Genomic DNA, 12,798 nt, shown 5'->3' with positions numbered 1-12,798 from the left:
TGGTGCTCAAACCCAGGTCCTCATTAGAACTGCGTGAAGGACATCGTTAAGAAATACCGATTCCAGGGCCTCATCCTCCAAGAGTCAGATTCAATTTGTCTGGAGTAGGACTTAGTCGGGACATTTTTATTAAGCTCCCTGGGTGATTCCAAGCGCAGCCAGGGTGAAGAACCACTGATCCGGACCAAATAACATCCCAACACTAATCTCCATAGCAGAAAAATCTTTCTCATGTCACCTAGAAACTTTCTGTTATTGTTTATATACAGCTAGTGGTGATGGTGGTGATGGATGGAGGGAAATTGAACTATTTTATTCGTATGTATTCCTATTAATGAAAACAGACACAGGAAGGATAAATGGAGTCCATAGGTCACGCGGAAACTTTATTTGACCAAAAGCCGGACCTGCCTTTCAGTGCGGTGACATGATAGATTCTCAGGGTTTGGGAGATAGAATGAACATTTGAGATTATCAGTCTAAACCCCTGCCCACATGGGAGGCAAGGAAGCTGGCATTGCTGGAATGAGCTGTCTTGTTTAAGACTTTCAGTGGCTCATATTAACATCTTCATTTTTAGAGATGAGTAAACCGGACTTAGGGTAAATGATCTGTCTTGACTGACAAAGCTAAGAAAAATCAGAAAAAGGAATCAAAACCAAAGTTTTCCACTTTCAGGATTTTTTTTTTAAACATCTCACACGTACAGTCACTTTTACCATTCTTGGGTACTTCTGGTATCTATCAGCTGTTGGATCTCAGAACACGGTACCCCAAAAGGTGGAATCTTGGCTTGCTGAGTGCTTTGAACTAGAGGAGATAAAATTCTCAGAAGCAGAGTCTCTCTCTCTGACCTCCTACTCTCCTGTCCTTGCCCCTCATTCTTGCCTGAAGTGAGTCATAAAAACCAGAATTCTTTTTCTATAAGGTGGGTCATAGGAACTAGAATCCTTCTTCCCCTAAGTGAGCCATAAAACCTGGAAATATTATTCTAATTCTCTCCTGTGTTTCTTTGTAAGTGCTGACCATAAGAAATTTTCTGACCTACCTTGTCTGATGGCAGGTGATAAGACCCTCATTTCAGGGGGGTCCCATTCAATAGCACAAGATACATAGCAAATGTTCAATGAATGATTGTTATTTTTTATTTCCTTAACTTGGCAATGGATGCCTCTTTTTTATTATTATTATTATTAAATCATAGCTGTGCACATTAATACTATCATGTGATATAGAGTGTTGTTTCTATATACAGTTTAAAATACTTTCATCCTGGTTAACTTTCAACTGGTTAACATAGCCTTCATGTCATTTTCTTAGTTATTGTGTTAAGACATTTATATTCTACATTTAGAAAGACTCACATGTACCCCCATAGGATAAACCATAGACGTGATCCCACCAATCACCCTCCCTCCACCCATTCTCCCCCCTCCTCTCCCCTCCCTCTCCCCTTTCCCCATATTCTTGGGGGAAAAGAAAATTGGGTTATAGCTTTCCTATGAAAGCTATAAATTAGTTTCATAATAGAGTTGAATACATTGGATACTTTTTCTTCCATTCTTGAGATACTTTGCTAAGAAGAATATTCTCCAGCTAATGAATGTCTCTTAATCAGTTTAATATTATGCTAATATTTTAGAAGCAATAGTTAAAAATTGTGGGCTATATTAATGTCAAATAAAACTAAGCATTTACCCACCAATTGAAATCAGGATATGTCTCTCACATGCTCCAATTGTATAATTTTTTAAAAGTCTAAGTGTGAGATTTTTCAATTTCATCTCTTCTTTTTTGCTTTTCTTTTAAAGATCTGTTTGATTCCATTCTGCGGTGTTATTTGAACTGTTCATTCTCTTAGTCTTAGTGGGAGCCTTTTCTGGGAGTTTTATGCCTGCCTTCTGTAAACAACCTTCATTAAAAGTCTAAGACAGGTAGGGTTAGGTTTCAAGCCCCCAGACGCATCAGCAGAAACACCTTCTAGGCATCCTATTACTCTGTTAAATCAGTAAAGCTTGTGAATTATCACTCTACTAGCCATAGATTTATCTACCTATATCTCAGACAAGCCACATGTCCAGCTCTGACCACAATGATATCATAAGAAACTGCCAAATTTTTAAATTCATTTTTGACAGTCTTTTTCATGCAAGCTTTTCAAACTCACAGATGATTTATTTAATTTATTTTAACTTACTTAATTTTTACTTACTTTTCAAATAAATATTTTCCACCATCATTAACTTGTTCTAGAGGATTCTTCAATCTTTTCAGTTCTTCCTGTGAAAAAAAGAAAGATGTAGCTTAAATATTGGCACAAGGTATTTCTGGGAAATATTATTGGAGGCCAATTGAAATAATACTCCATTAAGAGTTCTGGACTTTGTGATGGTTAAATTATTACACACACAATAGCACAATTTAACTGTGGATCAATTAGGAGACAATACTTTGACTCAAATTGTGTGATTTTTTTTGTCAGTCAATAAAGATAATGTCTCCTGTTACTTTTTCAGAACCGAGGTATGTTTATATGGATCTACTTACACTGTTTCCAAATTTACTCTGCCAACAGTATTATCTTTGCTGGTTGCTGAGGAGTACCCTTATATTAATACAAAATAAAAAGAGAGAGACTCTAATGAATGTGAGCTGGGTTTAGCTATTCACCAACCATCCTGTCTTCTCTCTAGATAACTCTTGGTAACTTCCTCTCCATAGCCCACGTGCTCAGACACACACACCTGCACACACACACACCTGCCCACACCTATAAACCCTCCCTGAATTTAAGGTATCCATAAATCTCTGTAATCTCATATTTCTGTCCACAAGGATGGGATAGAAGTTGGCCCAGGTTCCTGGTGAGACAGCTGCTTCTCCCTTATTAATCAGGAGGTTTTAAGGAAGGCTCACAGAACTATGTTCCTAGGAAGACCACCATCTCTGAGGCCACACCCCTTGCCCATATCCAGAAACTACTAAAGAAGTGACCAGCCCCAGTGGGAAGCAACATTTAGATCGAATTCCTCCTTTGCTGTTAAAAGCCCACCAGAACTAATCTCACATACTTAGAGCCCATCCAACATCCAAGTCTCCTAGATCATCCCCATTACACAATCTTTTTAACCTCATTCTGTATTGTACATTCCTGAACTTGACCCAAGCACCCTCTCCCCATCCCTCCAGCATTTCCACTGGGCCCCTTGCAACTTATAGCCTGTCACCAGCAGAATCCTGTATCCCCTCAACTTCTTTGAACATGCCCTTAATTATCTTGTTCTAACTGAACCATGCCTCACTGTTCTGGACAGTTAAATTTTTCTTAGCGCAAGAAGATCCAAGAACTGCTCAGAAAAATATATAGAAGATTTTGCTGATGACCATCTTGGCTGAGTCCCTAAGCACACGTTCTCCCAGGCAGTCCTTGGAAGAGGGGGCCGTTTCTTCCCCACATGCTGTACACCACACGGCATAGAGAAAAGACAGGGCCTTCGGGCCTTCCTTGTTCCTCATTGCTGCTTCCAGATCTTTCCCACTCCTACAAAACCTCTGTGTCTCTGAAACACGCCTGCAGCCTGTCCCAAGCCTCTACCCTCTGCACCTATCCTCACAACTTTGAATTTGTATGTGCTGACCTCTTCTCAAAACTCCACTCATTTGCACCCACCTGCCTATCTGACAGTTCCATGTGCATGTCTGACAAGCATCGCAAGTTCAAAGCCACAGTGTGGAGTGTTTCCTCTTCTCATCATTTATCTTTGCTGTTCCCTCTCACGCCCCATAACCTCACATGGCCCACTCTCACCTCCTCCAGGTGTCTGCTCAAACACTGCCTTCTCAGAGAAGGCTTTTGTGAATGAACTCTCTAAAATGCCACTTACCACTTGTTACGTATCACCAGGTGTCATGTTCTCATTCACGTCTGTAATGTCCCCATCCCTCCCTAATATAGAATATTTGTGTTTGGTTATTGTTTGTCCCTCTGCTAGACCGTAAGAGCACCACTGCATTTTCAGTGCCCAGCACATAGCAGTTGCTCAACCAAAGCCAATTGTTTAAACTTTACTTCGGAATTTAGAGAACAACTTTGATTTATTCCTCTGGCTTTGGAAGTGTGAGGAACCCTGGGACTGTTATAAAAGTATTTGCTGCTGTGACAGGTTCTAAATGAAGGAAAAGATAACAGAATAAAGAGGATAGAACAAGAGAGCCAAGGGGCCAGAGCCTGGGGGATGCTGGGAATTTCTGAATCACAGGGAGCTTGAAACCAGTATGTTGATGGACAGTTCAGTTTGTGAGCCAATAGACTCTCTCATTTGCTTAAAAAACTTTCAGTTGGGCTTGGTGCATATAGCTCAGCGGCTAGGCAGCAGCCACACACACTGGAGCTGGTTCAAATCCAGCCCGGGCCCGCCAAACAACAATAACAACTACAATCAAAAAATAGCTGGGCATTGTGGCAGGTGCCTGTATTCCCAGCTACTTGGGAGGCTGAGGCAAGAGAATCACTTAAACCCAAGAGTTTGAGGTTGCTGTGAGCTGTGATGCCACAGGACCCTACCAAGGGTGTCATAGTGAGACTCTTTCTCAAAAAAAAAAAAACAAACAAGTTTCAGTTGAAGTTTCCTTCCTTCCTTCCCTCCCTCCCTCCATCCTTCCCTCCCTCCTCTCTTTCCCTCTCTCCTCTCTTTCCCTCCCTTCCTTCCATCCTTCCCTCCCTCCATCCTTCCCTCCCTCCTCTCTTTCCCTCTCTCCTCTCTTTCCCTCCCTTCCCTCCATCCTTCCCTCCCTCCATCCTTCCCTCCCTCCTCTCTTTCCCTCTCTCCTCTTTCCCTCCCTTCCCTCCTGCCTACTTTCCTTCTTTCCTTCCTTCTTTCCTCCCCCCTTCCCATTCTTTCTCTCTTTCTTTCTTCTTTTCTTTCTTTCTTTTCTTTACAATTGAAAGAACCTTGAGAAATGATAGTATGTGCTATAACTTAGGGCTACTGAATGCAGAATTCTAAGATGAGACACAGAATTGTAAAAGTGCTGGATAGTTGTTGTTTACTTTTTTTATTTTAGCAGTGTCTTTTTAAAATGTCTTATTCAGAGAAATTACTGTATCTTTTTTATCACTTCTAGGAGTCTTGTGGTTGAATTTTTGGGGTTCTCTAAGCATAAGATTATATCATTGGTAAAGAGTGAGAGTTTGACCTCCTCTAGCTCCATTTTGATGCCCTTTATTTCCTTCTCTTGCCTGATTGTATTGGCTAAAACTTCCAGCACTATGTTGAATAGTAGTGGCAATAGAGGACAACCTCAAATCATGGTCTCAAAGCTGCAGATGGCGTGGATGTGGAGAGAAGAGAACACTTTTACATTGCTGGTCGGACTGCAAACTAATATAACCTTTTTGGAAGGAAGTATTGAAAATTCTCAAAGAACTCAAACTAGACCTCCCATTTGATCCTGCAATCCCATTACTGGGCATCTACCCAGAATAAAAAAAGTCATTTTACCAAATGGATATTTATACTAGACTATTTATCACAGCTCAATTTACAATCACCAAATTGTGGAAACAACTTAAATGCCCACCAACTCAGGAATGAATTAACAAATTATGGTATACATATACCATGGAATACTATTCAACCATTAAAAAGATGGAGACTTTACATCTTTTGTATCAACCTGGATGGAGGTGAAACACATTCTTCTTAGTAAAGTATTACAGGAATGGAGAAGCAAGAATCCAATGTACTCAATTCTAATATGAAGGCAGTAGATGACCTAATACAAGGTGGAGTAGGGAATGAGGGAGGTGGGTAAAAGGTAAAGGGGGGGGAAGGGGGTTCATGGTGTATGGCATATTTCTTGGGGGCGGGACAAAACTGTAAGATGGACTTTACCTAACAAATGCAATCAGTATACCCTAATTCTTTGTACCCTCAATAAATCCTAAACAATAAAAAAAAAGTCTTATTCAGAAGTCTAATGAGTACAACACATCATGGCCTCCAGTGCATTTTTATTAAAGGCTGATGCTGGTTTTGTTTTTTGTTTTTTGTTTTTTTGGGGTTTTTTTTGAGACAGAGTCTTAAGCTGTCGCTCTGGATAGAGTACCATGGTGTCACAGCTCACAACAACCTCAGACTCTTGGGCTCAAGTGATTTTCTTGCCTCAGTCTTCCAAGTAGCTGGGACTATAGATGCCCACCACAATGCCTGGCTATTTTTTATTGTTGTTGTTGTGGTTGTCATTGTTGCTTTAGCTGGCCTGGGCTGGGTTTGAACCCACAGCCTTGGTGTATGGGATGGGTACCCTACCCACTGAGCTACGGGTGCCACCTAAAGGCTGATGCTTGTACATAAAATATTGGTATAACAAATCGCACATGAAGAACATTTCTGTATCTTCTGCAAAATCTTGTTTTAAATATTTACATAAAGAAGTTTTTTATTTTAATGCAATGCAATGTATTGTTTTATTTTGTTATTTAGTATTTTTTGTGTCCCAAGAAATATTCACCTGCTCCAATGCTGCAAAGACAGTCTCCTATATTTTTTCTAGAAGCTTTAAAATTTATTTACATTTAGGTCTATGACCAGTGTTGAATTAATTTTTGTGTGTGTTGTGCCATGGGATTGAGATTCATTGTACAGTGTACGTAGAAGACGTTGTCCATTTTCCTACTTAATCACTCTACAATGGAATAATGGAATGAAAGAGAAGTCTATCTTAGAAGTTAATGTTAGTGTGTATTCACCCCCGTTTGATGTAATAGAACAGGTCAACAATAGTAACTCATAAGTCTTAGAAAAGTCATTGGTTTTTGCCTTGGTTGCCAGAAACTTAAGCTAAATTAAATGTGGAATACTTTCCACAAGTGTTCTTTCCAGCCTGTTAGTGTCGTTACTTTCCCCCTCTTTCCTACTTGATGTATCAGCCTCTTTATTTTTATTTAAACTCTCTTATTACATGTGTGCTTTTCACAGTAAGCTCTGTGAAGTTAGCTAATACCATATAGACAGAGTATAGATGATAAATAAACAGAAAGATAGAGATGTCAGATCAATTATTCTTTTTAATTATTTACATGCATTTTATTTTCAGAGTAAAACTTACTTGTCACCCTGGTTCCTTATTCGTAAATAAGTCATCACATTATCCTCTGTTTTCTCCCATCTTTCCCTTCTAATTCTCTGTCGCATCCTGCCCCACCTCCAATGACTTAAGCCATAAATCCAGTTTATACACATTTATAGGCATGCGTCCTTTAACAGCATGGATCACTGAGAAGTATGTCATCATTGGGAATGTTGCAGCGTGTGCGTACATACACCTGGGTGTACAGCCGCTACACCCTGCGGCTCGGCCTGCTGTCCGTGGTACAGCACGGTACTTACTGTACTGAATACTGGAGGCAGGTGTAACTGAATGGTGCTTGTGAATCTCAGCACGTCTGCACATCCACAAAGTACAGCACAAACACGGCATTAAAATCTTAGGGGTTGCAATGTTATGGTCGTCCTGGGTTGACCATGGGGTCCATTGTTGATGGAAACATCATTTTATGGCACATGCCTGGGAAGGCTCAGGCTTGAAGTGGCTTTTATACAGAATGGAAGTAGTTTGAATGAGAAATCTTAATTATTCATAAAAAGCAGGCATGAATATTTAGGTTATAAACTTTCTCTTTTTGACCCCTTGCATTATGATTAGAAAAGAGATTGAGCTGTGGGCTCCCCTAACACAAGCCGGTGGCATATTTTCTTCTGTTCTTTTTCTTTGGGGACTTGGGGTACTGGCAGAAAAGAGGTGTGTTCTCTATGCCAGCACCCCCTTTTCCTTGGTTCTCTCACTGCAGGGAGCGTGCCGTGCGGGGAGGGCTGTGATGCGGTACTTTATTCAATATCCGACTATCTACATTCTAGAAAATCATATTAAACATAAGGTCAATGGCTAACAAGAGCTTTCTCAACAGCTGCTCTGCTGACAATTTGGAGGATTGATTCCATCATTTGGTTATTTAAGCTAACTATACAGAAACACTTCAATTCAATCGGCCTGGAAGTTCCGAACCACGTCCTCATTTTCTCAAAGATGGATAAGCAAGTCGATTTGCATCCCCACGTAGCTGCACTCAGGGTTTCATTCTGAGAAAGTTGTGTTGCAATTTGCCATTAGAAACACACACAAACTGGCCTCTCCTATCACTGCTTTCTCCTGCTGGTTCTGTTTGTCTCTGATTTCACATCTGGCAATGCCATTTTTCTCCTAGAAACCATCAGTGCCCCCCCCTCCCCCGTTGACACCCAGATGGATTCCTCACTCCTCAGCCACAGTCAGTGCAACAGGGTCCCCCCAGCGTCCTCCCCGTCCCCCTCCTCTGCCCCTGCTCACACTTCTCTGAGTCTGGTCAAACAAAACTGGCAAAACTGCAGAACATAACTGCTCTCTTCTTGGACATTCAATGACAGTGTGTCCCCAACTCTTCCACTGGCTCACTCCAGGCTTCTCTCAAGAAGACGTCGACTTCCCCTCACTCACGTAGGTCTCCCCAGCCCAACAGGAGGGTGGGCATGCTGCCCGGCTTCCTGAGAAGCCTGCACTGACCCTGACTCTAGCATCTTCTTTCTACCTGCCTCCCCTACGCAGTCCCTTGAGGTCAGGGACGGTGACTTACCCGCCAGGATTAGCCATTCCCCAAAGGGGGCATTTAAGGGGTGCTTAATAAATATCTGCTGATATTTACGTGTAAATGAATTGAACGTAGCTCTGACTAAGATGAAAAGAACCGTTAGCAGCTTAATGGCCTAAAAAATCTCCAGAAGGTTTATGTCCCCTGCTGATTATTCGCTGCCCCTCCAGAGATAGTCTATTCTTCCCCACTTTTCTCTGCGCCCCGGGAGGCTCATAATTTTGGACTTGATCATGAGGCTCCTTTATGGTGTGGCCTTGGGGTGCATCTCAGCACAGGAGGGCACTGGCCTGAGCTCAGAGAACGTCAGAGGAGAGAAGCTGGAGTATTTACTCCCTTTGCTCTCCTCTCTTGCTGGAGATGTGGGCTCAGCAATAACTAAAGGCCATGGGACCCCCGGGTTGGCTTTTCCCCGTTGCGGTTCCTTTTTTCTTCCACTTGTTTTTTTTTTTGGCCCTTCGGGGCCTTTTCCTTTTTTTTCTTCCTTTCCCTCACTCCCTCTGCCTTCTTTGCCCCATCTTTTGTGTTTTTCCTTACACTGTGAGCACAGTAATCACTTCATTCAGTACATTCAGTTGCCCTTTCAAATGAGTTACCTGCCTTCTCCCTGGATCCTCGCTGATGTGGTCCAAGAATCTGAAATTGCTTTTTTGTTTCCCCCTATTTTACAATTTCTGTTCGATATTACAGCAAATTCAGCTCATTAACAGCTGTATTAAATATGTTCATTAACAGAAAAACATGTGTTTGATGACTGACTCCAACCAGAAAAGACATCCCAAATTAAGGGCCTAAACAAACTTCTGGCTCAGTTTGACCCAACAAATACTGGGACCATTTCTACAGGGCTCTGTTTAGCTTCTTTCTTTACTAACATTTAGGCTAAGCCCCTCTGCTAGGTACAAAGTGAGTTATTCAAATATAACCCAGACACAAAGCATCCAGATTCATTAATCCCTGTTCTCCAAATGAAATCTGTATTGATGTGGCCATACTGATATGGTGAACAATGAATTGACCATTTGCCAGGCTAATGTTGCTAAGAGTTGTTCCTAAGAGTTGCTTCAAAATAACCTGGATGTGAACTATTAAAATAAATGGTGGGACCAGGATTTCCTTCTGTGGTGACCCTCCCCCCCTTAATCCTGCAGGTTTTTCTCCTGTCACAGACAGTGGGACACAGCAAAGCGATTCGGCAAAACCATCCCCAGGCGACTTAGCCCTTTGACTTGCCCAATAATAAAAGACTATTCTTTTTCTTTCTTTCTTTCTTTTTTTTTCTTTTCCTGTTCCTATCACACTTATCGTCCAGACAAACAGATATGCTGTTTGGACAGGTTGAAAATCAGAAATCCATTTAAAATTGCCTTTTCTCTAAATTACACATGTGTCTAATGCCACCCTTTTCACATTTCTGACACCCACCCTCGTCATTTAATTCCCAGCACATCCCAGAGCATTTCAGGTAACTTACAATTTGAAAATAACCTACACTTTACTTCATTGTGTAGCTGTGGCTGAGGAAACCTGTGCCTCTTACATAAATCGCTCTTTTGTGCTGGGAATAATTTCGTGTTAACCTAAGGGTAACTATTTAGCAAAAATTTGCAACCAGAATTACTTTTGAGTTTGCGACTGTTCAACCATTCAATTAAATATTACCAGGCCTCCTCACCTCCTTCACATCTTCTTTTTCTTTTTCTTTTTATGGAAATGTAACGCGGGCAGTAAAAAGGGGGTTACTAATGTTTGCATAATTTGGAGAAGCAGAAGACATAAAATCTATACTAATTTTAGCTCGGAGTCATTAAACATGAAATATTGATTATTGTTCTTTGCGAGAGAATTTATGAAGCTAGCTAGGTTGCTGTGTTCACGTAAAGTGATTCTGATGTTTTGCCCTCAGACCTCAGTGGCCGTAAATGATGTTCCTTGGTGACAGCTGGGAGGCTGGCATTCTGAGCCACAGCCTTAAGAGATACATTTCCCAGATTAGGCCAGGAATGACCCAGCTGCACAGCCCAACTTCAGAAAATTAAATTGGAGGGAGTCCAAACCTCTGTTGAAATAACTGTGTGAATTACAATGCTTCCGCGGGCCTTGTTATAATGTAAATGTGCTTTACAATTTACTGCCATTTCCCCTCCATCCCTGCTGTGAATTTGGGCATTAATAGTCATCTCATATATTTCAAGGCAAAAAGGCATCAAAAATAAAAACTCAAGATTCATATTTTCTCCCTTTGGAAAGCAAGAACTAAATTCCTTTTTTTTTCTTCTTTTGTCAGTTTTTGCAAAAAGAGCATACATTTTGTCTGTGTATTATGCATTAATGTTTTTTACAGCTGGCAGACCTGTAAATTTCACACAGGGAAGTTACCTTGCAGCCGAACATGAATTTCTTTGGGAGAAAAAAAAAATGGCTAATAGGACATCAACAGCTCATTTAAAGGACTCATTCAGATAAGTTATGGGCACATGAGGCATAGGTGAGGCAAAAAGAGATTTGCCTATTTCTACAATTTTGCAGACATTTTCCATATCCATTGAGATGCAGAGGGACTGTGGGTTTTGTAGCAGTCGTCGCTGAGCGGGCCAGTCCTGGGTCTCACTGTCCTCACTCATGCGTCATTATTGCCGGCTGCCTCATACAGAGCAAACTTGGAAACTTACAAATATAAGTAAGTTATATTACTTATATTCTCATAGCTATGAGTTATAGTTATATTACTCATAGCTATGGCTCTGAGAAGTGTTGTCATAGCTCATTCTTGATTCTTGTTTGATCAGCAAGGCTGAGTTTAGAGGCATTAGGACATCAAAGCCTTTACCTGCCTGGGTAAGAGTGCCGAGCACTTTCAACTTACTTGGGTGGGTGCTGAGTGGAAACAGACTAAGGAAAAACCCATTATGTCTCTTTAAGCCACTGTCACTGGTCACCTTGAATTTCAGATTATTCCAGTCCCTGAGAATCTCCTGGAGCAAACGGGTACTCTGGAAATGTACGGCTAGAACCAGATCACACAGGACAACCCTGTTTCCTGATCTGAATAAGCACCTTGCAAACTGTGATATGGATGCCGCAGACCCCGGATGGTGGGACAGGATGAGCCAGCCCAATGCTATCTTGAAAAATACAGTTCAGGCTTAAGTGTCCCTCCCTCCTTTCCCTGAGAGAGTATGTGGTCCCCAAACTTTTGCTACTTAAGTCACATTCTAAAGCTATCATTATACAGGAAGACACAGCTCATTACAAAAGTCCAATCACTTCCACTAAAACTAGGAAATAAGAAATTGAAACACTATTAGTAATTTTTAAAGTGGTCCTTTAAAGTCAATTTAGCAAGACAGCCACGAAAATTCAACCGATATAGAAATACTAGGGTGCAGTATAGATAGCGTATAGATATTTTTGCATCTTACGTATCTTTTCATTCCAAGACAAAGAAAATCCTAGAGACCAGGCTTCAAATTGAGAACTCAAAAAAACATATAAGCACAGAAGCCCACACAGGCACCTCTCAGAACACAGACAGAATAGCAAATGAGGATAAGTGAAGCCACACACCAGCCCCGGGTTCCCTGTGCCAAAGGACAGAAGACAAAGTACAATCGGAACAGCGTGGAACTCCCAAATTGTTTACACCTGATTCTGGAATGCATTTCTTTGTAGTATAACAAACCCTATCCAGATTAAAATTTTTTTGGAAAATGAACTGGCATTTCTTGTGCATTCACCAAGTGGTATTGGGAGGAGTAATCTGAATGCATGCTGGGAAGAGCTCTCCTCACCTGCCCCCCAGCGCCTCAGGCCCTGCTACCTTCCTTCCTCACCCTCCACCACCCCTCATCCACCTCGTTCGCTCTCACCAGCACTATTACATCATACTGCCCAATCCCTTTTCTTTAAGTTCATCTCCTGTACTTTAACTTTCTTACTCATAAGCCCTTTTTCTAGCCTAAACCAAATAACCTTCAAGGGTAAACGTACTCCTCACTCCCTAACCCCCAGGATTGTTCCTCTGACTCCTTCCGAAATCTTTCAAAATTCATCTGAAGTATGATTTTATATATTTCAGTATTTGCTTCTGCAGAGAATCGCATGTCATTTCT

The 12,798-nt window shown here is 41.3% G+C and overlaps 1 protein-coding gene across 1 annotated transcript in view; it reads right to left on the bottom strand.

Moving 5' to 3' along the window:
- Nucleotides 1–2,262, bottom strand: part of IQCJ (IQ motif containing J) — an 18,228-nt gene extending 15,966 nt beyond the window's left edge. The window contains exon 1 of the mRNA XM_023515653.1: nucleotides 2,213–2,262. The gene's annotated coding sequence lies outside the window, so the exon portion shown is untranslated. The remainder of the gene's footprint in view (nucleotides 1–2,212) is intronic.
- Nucleotides 2,263–12,798: the final 10,536 nt, after the last annotated feature.

Source organism: Otolemur garnettii, unplaced genomic scaffold (genome assembly GCF_000181295.1).
Source record: "Otolemur garnettii isolate 467f Iridium unplaced genomic scaffold, OtoGar3 scaffold00076, whole genome shotgun sequence".
Taxonomy (NCBI): domain Eukaryota; kingdom Metazoa; phylum Chordata; class Mammalia; order Primates; family Galagidae; genus Otolemur; species Otolemur garnettii.
Note: the sequence above shows the minus strand (reverse complement) of the source record. Positions and strands in the feature narration are given on the sequence as shown.